The sequence below is a fragment of the Cebus imitator genome, unplaced genomic scaffold, assembly GCF_001604975.1.
Source record: "Cebus imitator isolate Cc_AM_T3 unplaced genomic scaffold, Cebus_imitator-1.0 Scaffold41, whole genome shotgun sequence".
In the NCBI taxonomy this organism is placed as follows: domain Eukaryota; kingdom Metazoa; phylum Chordata; class Mammalia; order Primates; family Cebidae; genus Cebus; species Cebus imitator.
In genome coordinates, this window is record NW_016107356.1 from 7,904,095 (window position 1) to 7,913,513 (window position 9,419).

Consider the following 9,419-nt stretch of genomic DNA (forward strand, 5'->3'; position numbering starts at 1 on the left):
TCATCATATCACATCTTCGGTTTTACGGATAGAGAACAGTTAGGAGTTACACTGTCCTGTTTCCCATTCTCCGCATGTTTCTCCCCACCCTCACTTTTCCTCCCTCTCCTGTTGTCTCTCTCCTCTCCATGCAAAGCAGAACAGGGAGACAGCCTTCCACAAAGACAATGGGCTTTTCCGAACTGTAAATGACTACACCACATGCCGCCCCTGCCAGTTAATCAGCGCATTTCGCCTTTGCCAGCGGATGTTGAAATGATGTCTGCAATAACTGACTGGGTCTCTGCGAGCCCAGGGATGCAGACCCCTCCTCCACCCGGCCCCCGTGCGAGTTTCAGTCGCTAATGAAAACCATATGAAACAGATTCCCCTTCGGTTATGTAACCGGCTTCTCCCTCGTCTTTCCGCTGACTTGGGCACAATGTTTCTCACGAGAGTGTAGATGCCTGCGGCGACGACGGAGCTGGGGAAGGGGACGCGGGGACCCGAGGGCGCGGAACGCCTCACCCAGGTGGACGCCGGCTCCTTGCCCGCGAGCATCTCCGCGCACTGCTTACCTGGCTGCGGACGGGGTGGCTTCACTCAATCATGATCTCCTCTCTTGAAACGGAGCAAGACTGAACAATTCGCCACACGACGGATGGCAAGGGAAGGAAATGCAAAAAAGAAAAGGAAAAAGGAAAAAAAAAAAAAACTGGAATCAGATGGTCAAATTTCACATCAGCCCCGAGAGGCTGTTAGGAGACTCCATTCTGCTCGCCGCGGCTCCGGCTCCGGGTCCGGCTTCCCGGCGCCCGCGGGTCTCCACCCCTCCGCCCGCCCAGCCTCTCCAGCCAGGTGCGGCCGTCTCCGGACTGGCTCCCTCCGGCCGAGCGCCGAGAGCCGGGCTGGGCGCCGGGGCCGAAGGAGGGGCGGAGGGGCGCGCGTCTGGGCAGGGACGGGGGAGGGAGACTGGGTGGAAGGAAGCGGGGAAAGGCAAGAGAAAAAAAAATCCCCGGTTAGGAGAAAAGTGATGGACCACGCAGCGAGACGTCATGAAATCCGCAGATTCAATGAATGCTACTCAATTCCAGCCGACTGGCTGAGCCCCGCTGGCAGCGCACGAAGCGACGGGGCTCCGGGATAAAAGCGAGCGCAGCGCCGCGCGCTGGGGAAAAGGCCGCACAGCGCCGGCGCGGGCGGGGAGGAAGGGGCGGGGGCAGGCGGGACGGAGCCACAGACCCGGAGACGCCCACCCCGCCGCCCAGGCCAGCCGGCGTCTCGGTGAGCAGATGCCAGGGCCTGGTGGGGCGGGCTGGGCACAAACCACCCTAGCCACTCCAACACGACACTGGAACGTGGGTGCTCCATGCTGGGGGACCCCCGACCCCCCAGTCCCCACCTTCCTCCCCGTGCCACTAAGTGTAAGTTATTCCTGGAGAAACGCCTGGAAAGCAGGAAGGAGCCGAAGCTTGGAGAGCAGTTTTGTCTGCTGGTTGTAGGGACTCGGCTTTTAGGATTTTGTGAGATCAGGAAAAACAGGCTCTGGGCACTGCCTCCCACCGGGCTGAAATCCGGGAGGCAGCCCCGGCGTGGGAGCCGGAGCCCGCGCGGCCCGGAGGGGGCGCAGCGAGCAGCTGGGGCGCAGGGGAGGAGCCGCATCCCTGGGCTTTGCGGGTACCTGGTGGCGCCCCAGCCTGCTGCTCCATCCAGTCCGTTCTGTCCTGTCCACCGCGACTGGGACGTGGTCCCGGCTGCTGCATCATCACCACCCTCTTACTATGATGTCTCTGGGGTCACTGAAGACAAAGAATGGCTTTTTCCAAGAATGACCCAGGCTGCCTTCAAAGCTGGGTTTATCAGGATAAACCCTTTAAACAAACGTCTACTCCCCTTTTTGAATCTACCTTGCTTTGTGCTGTCATTCCAGTGGCCCCTCATGGTGCTCCCCTCTTGCAGCCCCTCTTCTTCTTACAGTCATCACAAACAATAGTTCTACATTTCCAAAGCCTTCCCATAAATTGTTTCTACCTGTGAACAGAACTCTCTTTCATGCTTTCTTTTTCCTAGGGATGAATGGATTGACAAATTTTAAGACCAGTGAATACCATTGGCTAGTAATTTTATAACGACCCTTTCAATAACTGGCTATTCTTGTGCTGCTTTATAAAGTGGCTTTCCTTCCACAAGGCACAGAGTCTCTACCTCAAAGAAGGTGGCCTTATTTTAGAGAGAGGGCTTATGAAAACATCTTTTTTCCAAGATTATTTTATTCTACATACACACATTTTAGTTACCTAGCAATTCAGGCCCCCAAGAATGCTGTCCGCTCTCTAAAGATGACTGTAATATGAAGAGGTATTGCGTCAATTTGCATCCAAAGTCGTGTACAATTCAACTGTACACACAACCTATGAGCTTGTATTTGCTGTTGATTTTCCCTAAGAGGCTGTAATCTGACTTGCTGATACTTTTGAGTCACATATCCCACACACAGAAGATACTACTATGTGTAATATGTGTAGTATGTGTCATACCTGCTCCACAATGCCTGCTGGATCTAGTGACAGTGTTAGAAATAAAGAGCAACTCAACCAAACAATCCCTGAGAGAACAGGAATACAAATGCAAGATGCAGGACTTTGGTGGACACAGCCTTAGGACATTAAAAGAACACCTATTGACTATAGTTGTGTAAAGTGCACTCTCTTTCATCTCTGAAGCTCCTATGGGTAGGCCTGCTAATTTTGATGATATATACTTTTACCAGTAGAATGATTTCGCAAAGTATCTTTCTTACAAGACATTAGGCTAAATAAGAAAGCCAAGAGTTGGAGGTAACCTATTTGTCTCCTTCAAATACTTTGGAAGCTCCCCTAACTTGAAACAGCTGCCAGGGTGATGTGGGCAATAGCACTGTGTGAATGGTCTAAGAGCATGTGCTGAATGAGATGGATCCTATTAGCATGCACTGGGATTTGATTGACACCAGAGACAAGAGCAATTGGCTTAACTGAATTCATTATTCCCTAGAGTTCAGACAAGTGATCTGCATGGGAGTAACTAAGAGCCTGCAGCCACATCTGAAAATCAGGCAAATTGTGCTTCAGAGCTGCAAATTGTGGCTTCTCTGAGCTTCTGAGAGACCCGTCTCTCAAACTACATTGTGTTTAGCATGTCTGAAATCTCATTCCTATATCTATTTTATGATTTCAGGTGAAGGCAAGGCCTGGGGTTGGAGATCTTTCAGGGTAAATCAGTGCCCCAAAGCTCATATAGTGACTTTTATAATTGATTGATTATGTCATACAGATGAGGCTGGTTTGTCTCCCACAGATAAAGATGTAACGGAGACACATTAGCTAGTAAAATTAACAAACTGAATTATCTTGACAGGGTGTCATTCGTTTTGGATGATCTTGTTTTTCTCCATCATTGATTGTGGCAATTTATAAACCATTCTATTTTCTTGGCCCATATGTAGATCTTACCTTGCCTTGCCTTGGACAGGCTGACACCAGAACTAAGATGGGTGGGAGTTTTCGGTTGTTGGGCCAGCACTTATGTTAGATTTGAGACCTTAGTTCTTGTGGGTCTAACTGTTAAAGAGACCTAGTTCTTCTTCCATTTTATTCCCCTGCCTGCTTTCTCCACAAAAACCCCACCATAGATAAACAACATATTTAAAATGCAGAGGTGGGAATATAAATTTTTAAAAATTGATTTTGTCAATAAAAGGACATCTTAAAGAGTGTCAAGAGAGAAGTGTTAAAATTATTCTTTTTACATTTCTACTTCCAATGTACTGAATGTGATACAGGAATTAAGAAGCAATTAGGCAGATAGAAAGGGTATGGGAGTCCTCAGTAAGGCTTTTATTTTTTATTAGAAACAGCCCCAAATAATTTCCTAACTGAGCAACCTGCAAGCTGGGAGCTTGCACAGGTGAATGTGGGCATGAAGTAAGGGCTAGAGATGGTCAAGATGGCGGTCCCATCTTCCCTTCTCTCCTAGCCCCATGTACTGTAAAGGAGCAGACAAGATGGTGCCAATCAACTGGAAAGTCCATTTGCATAAGAAGATTAGGGTAAGTCAACCAGCCTTCCCTGGTTCCCGATATAGATGTCATACCTGATTGAACCAATCTGTGAGCCCTATGTAAATCAGACACTGCCTTCTCCAACCTGCCTATAAAATCTGCTGCAGTCCTCTGCCTTCCCCTTTTTCTGCGTGCCTCTCTGTCTCTCACAAGGAGCTTCTCTCCTCTCTCCTTTCTTCTATTAAATTTTCTGCTCCTTAACCCACCCATGTGTGTCTGTGTCCTGAATTCTTTCTCAGTGTGTGACAGTGAACCCCAGGGTATATACCACAGACAGTGTAGCCCCTTCAAATGGATTTCATTCGTGTCTCTTGTTTAGGGCATATCTGCAAACAGTTGTTGGTATTTCTTTGATTATAAATTTGGAGATGTATTAAGAAATACATCGGCCGGGCGCAGTGGCTCAAGCCTGTAATCCCAGCACTTTGGGAGGCCGAGGCGGGTGGATCACGAGGTCAAGAGATCGAGACCATCCTGGTCAACATGGTGAAACCCCGTCTCTACTAAAAATACAAAAAATTAGCTGGGCATGGTGGTGCGTGCCTGTAATCCCAGCTACTCAGGAGGCTGAGGCAGGAGAATTGCCTGAACCCAGGAGGCGGAGGTTGTGGTGAGCCGAGATCGCGCCATTGCACCCCAGCCTGGGTAACAAGAGCGAAACTCCGTCTCAAAAAAAAAAAAAAGAAATACATCTTAATTCTTAAGAAATATCTCTAGGTATAAAAAGTTAAGAAGGATTGGGTTTCAGAGGGGCTTTAGCTCTGAGGCATTTTAGGGCTGGTCTTTAGAACTTCAGGATAATGTCGAACAATTATTGAGTTATGCCTTTTTTCTTTGATACACTTTTGTTTCCTACACATTTTCCTTATTTTTATTACAGTGGGTAGGTAGTCAGACACGAGCAGGGCAGGAGAGGTCCTTCCCCACCAGGCAAGTCAGGAACCATCAGGTGATGGTCAGGCGGTTGTTAAAATGGCCCTCTAAAATAATAATTGGTCACAGCTGGCACCAGGAAAAGCAGTCTCCCAGTAGACAGAAACACCTGAAACTGGTGATCAGCAGCTTCCTGATGAGATCTCAGGAGTTAGGTAGGTGGGCTCAACCGTGTGCACCAAGGCAGCATGGTGGAATTTAACTGCTATCTGGCCTTCTTCTAGGAACACTTGGCTGGTAAGGGAAGAACACCTCAAGTGTTCTGTAAACACTGAACATGCGGTCCCTCCAAGGGCTGGCACGCCACGGTGCATGCAGACAGCCCACCCCAAGAGAATAATCAGGGTAGAAGGGACACAGCACCCCGGAAGTATGCCAATGAATAAAACCCCAAGTGGGGTTTTGTGTCCCAAAGGTCAAACAGTACACTTGATCTCCCAAGTTGCCCACTTGGCCCTTTTTCAAGTGTTCTTTCCTTCCTTTTGTTCCTGCTCTAAACTTTTTAATAAACTTTCACTCCTGTTCTAAAACTTGCCTCAGTCTCTCACTCTGCCTTATGCCCCTCAGTTGAATTCTTTCTTCCAAGAAGGCAATAATTGAGGATGCTGCATACCCACACAAAATTGGTGATGCTAACTCTTTGAAATGACATTTACCATTCCTACTAATCTTAAGTTATAAATACTTATGAATGTCTTGAAACCATATATTTTTATTTAAAATTCATGGCTTGATAAATGAATGCAGTCAGAAGACTATATGACAGATTCTTATATGATGTTTTATTAGTTCATTATTTAGCAGGTGTATCCTTTTTAATTACAGTCACAGCCTTCAAAATTTATTAAAATGCAATTTAGAAAATTATAATAGCTTTGAATATAATATTTAAAAAGACCATGGGAGGTGACAATTAGAAAAATTGCATAAATGAAACTTAATCTTCCTTTACCTCTTACTGGAGTTAATTCTAATTAACATGACATCTGCACCACAGAAACATTTGAGGCCAAAATAAGTGAATTGAATTGGTACGTTGCTCTTTCTCATTCATTTGCTAAAATGCCTAGGTTCTTTATTTTCTACTGAAATTCTTTTTTTTTTTTTAAATTATACTTTAAGTTCTAGGGTACATGTGCAGATCCTGCAAAAAGCACCTGCCCTGGGTTTTATACCTTATGGTGAGAAGATTTGCTGAGCTAAAGCATTGAAAGATATTCTATGTATAGGGAAAGCAGGAGAACCAAGGCTGTTCCAGACTACTTTTTTTGTTTGTTTAAATTTCAGGATGTTGCATTTCTAGTACATTCTACAGTTATTATTGAGAAATAACAAGTGTGTAAGGTGGGAGAACTGGTTCAAGACCACCCAGAAAGCTGTTCTGCAATAACCCATAGAAAGAGTGGAGCACAGGTTCTGGTGTATATTAACACTTAATACATGTCAGCTATTTATTAATTCATGATGCTCATCATCTGTAAAATAAAACCGAAGACTATGTATTTTCAAGTGATTTCAGATTTGTATCCACCCAGTTTCGAGTCTAACTGGGCTTCAATCCAATTTCAAATTCCCCTCTTTTAACAAAAATTTACTTTAAGCTCTGGGATACATGCACAGAACATGCAGGTTTGTCAACCTGCATGCACCTATCAACCTGTCGTCTAAGTCCAGCATGCATTAGGTATTTGTCCTAATGCTCTCCCTCCCCTTGTCCCCCACTCCCTGACAGGCCCAGGTGTGTGTTTCCCTCCCTGTGTCCATATGCTCTCATTGTTCAACTCCCACTTATGAGTGAGTACATTCGGTGTTTGGTTTTCTGTTCCTGTGTTAGTTTGCTCAGAATGATGGCTTCCAGCTTCATATACATCCCTGCAAAGGACATGAACTCATTCTTTTTTATGACTGCATAGTATTCCATGGTGTATATGTGCCACATTTTCTTTATCCAGTCTGTCATTGATGGGCATTTGCAAAACCCCCACTTCTAGTACCTGTAAAATACCAAGAATGCTTTTTAATTGTCTATGATTAGCTAATAAGCCCCATCCCTGAATCAATTACTGTGGTTGAAAAGACGCTATGCTAGATATGGTCTGTTAGACCCTAACGTATATTTCCACTCACTTCTGGTGCCCTGACTTGGGAAAACACCATTCTTCATAATAGAAGGAACCCAAGATTTTGGCATTAATTGCTTCTTCTTCGGTCTGAAGGCGAAGGGGCCTAGTACATAGTAAATGTTCCAGAAACATTATATAATCCTCTAATTACAATACAGAAAAGTTTGGTTCCTTTCTTTTTGTTGAAAACAGATTGTGGTAAAATTATATTTTGTAGGCTGAAAAGAGACTTTGGTAAGCATAGAAATGGATTCACTTTCTCTTGTTACAGTATTTCTCAACACTCAGTGGTTTGTTTAGATAGGTATTAGGTATTTCCTCCTGTTTTCTCTTTACTTAGAACTAAAGTGGAAGAAATAAAATATAGAATCAACAAAAATTCCAAAGAGTCCACAAGGAAGACAAGCATACCAGCCAGGATGGAGTAGTGATGCTACAATTTAACACTGAGATCCATGAAATTGATTGCTTGTGGTAAACAAAGAAGAACAGAGCTTGTTTGTGGCCCCAATTCTCTGAGTTGTTGTGCCTACTTGAATTTATCTGCTGGCTCAAGACCCACTCAATAGTGGGAAAGAGAACTCTGGCCAAAAAAAAAAAAAAAAAGCCAATATAAAGATGATAGAACCAGAAACTGTAGAAATCAGAGATTATCTGATTTCTTTTCAACTTCTATCAGCCCTTCTCTGACCCACAATTAAGACCCCCAAGGCTTCCTTTACCTCCTAAACATGTTGATTTGTTTTTGTATCCCTTACCTTTAAACTCTTGGATAGCCTTTCTGTTATTGACCATGTGAAATCCTTTGACATCAACTCTCAAATATTTAGCTTATTCCTTACTTTTGACCCTACTGGAATACAATTCTGTCTTATGCATTAAACATGGTACTACGTTTTATGTTACTATTTGTAGTACCATAAAAATGAAAATCACACACTTACTTTCCATGAAGTTATATGATCCTTTCAAAAAAATATAATTTGGGAGAAAACAAGGATACAAGATAATACAATAATACCAGGATGAATTTTTGCTGAGATGTTTCATGAAGTAACAAAATAATTGCAGAGCCTTCAGAATTTCAGTTGTCCTGGGCAATTTACTTAAATTTTAAGGCCCTCTAAAGTAGTAATAACAATGATATCCAGCATACGTGTTCTGTTGCTAAACAATTACTATAAGCATAACAGCTTTAAAAATACCCATTTATTAGCTCATAGTTCTGTAGGTCAGAAGTCCAGCAGGACGTGGGTGGGTTTTCAGCTCAGGATGTCACAATACTGAGATCAAGGTGTGAATCAGGCTGGGTTCTTGTCTGGAGGTTCTGGGAAAGAATACACTTCCAAGCTTATTTTTGTTATTGACAGAATTTAGTTTCTTGTAGAACTGATGTCTCCATTTTTTTTATTGGCTGTCAGTGGGGAGGGGCTGTCCTTTGCTCTGAGAGTCTATCCAAATTTCTTGTTATGTGGCCTCCCCATATTCAAGCCAGCAATGTCACATCAAATCCCTCTCATGTTTTAATTCCCTGACATCTTCTGCTACCAGCTAGATAAAACTCTCTCTCTTTCTCTTTTTTAAACAGGCTCATGTGATTAGGTAAGGCCCACCTAGATAATCTCTCTACCTTAAGGTAAACTGATTTGGGATATTAATTATGCCTGAGATTTTTTTTCACAGCACTATCTAGGTTAATATTTGATTGACTACCTAGGAGAAGTGTGTACACAAAAAATAGGAATATTGTGGGCATCTTAGAATTCTGCTATCACATACCTACTTCATAGAGTTTTTACTAAATGAGATAATACGTAAGTAAACAGTGTATTAAAAGTGAAGTTTTGATGGAAACACTAAGGAACCACCTAGTTTTGCTGATGTACGAAATCGCTTCATTGCTGTGAAGCAGCAGGTGAGCCTACAGCTGCTCCACCTAACTCTCTATCTTCCTCCAGCTTCTCCAACTGCCCAGCTGGATGTGTGTGTTTTTAGTGATGAAGGGCTCTCACCAAGGCCAGAGGCAATAAAATTTGACACAAGGTTCAGTTCATCCTTGTGGGGTTTCAGCAAATGCTTATGGGTTCCAGCCTCTTTGTGGCACATTACATTAATGCTGTAGTACCTACATCTCTAGCTGGTCTCCTAAGGGCTAAGATCATGGTGGTAGATACCTTTTTCTGTTATCATTTTGTGTTCTCCCTACCCTCTGTCAGCACATCAGCAGGATGAACTTCTTCTTTTTTTTTTTTTTTTTTTTTTTTTTTTTTTTTTTTTTTTTTTTT

At 43.8% G+C, this 9,419-nt stretch overlaps 1 protein-coding gene across 1 annotated transcript in view; it reads right to left on the minus strand.

Moving 5' to 3' along the window:
• KCNJ6 (potassium inwardly rectifying channel subfamily J member 6) overlaps positions 1-1,118 on the minus strand; it is a 298,664-nt gene extending 297,546 nt beyond the window's left edge. The window contains exon 1 of the mRNA XM_017526247.2: positions 558-1,118. The gene's annotated coding sequence lies outside the window, so the exon portion shown is untranslated. The remainder of the gene's footprint in view (positions 1-557) is intronic.
• Between the last annotated feature and the right edge of the window lie 8,301 nt (positions 1,119-9,419).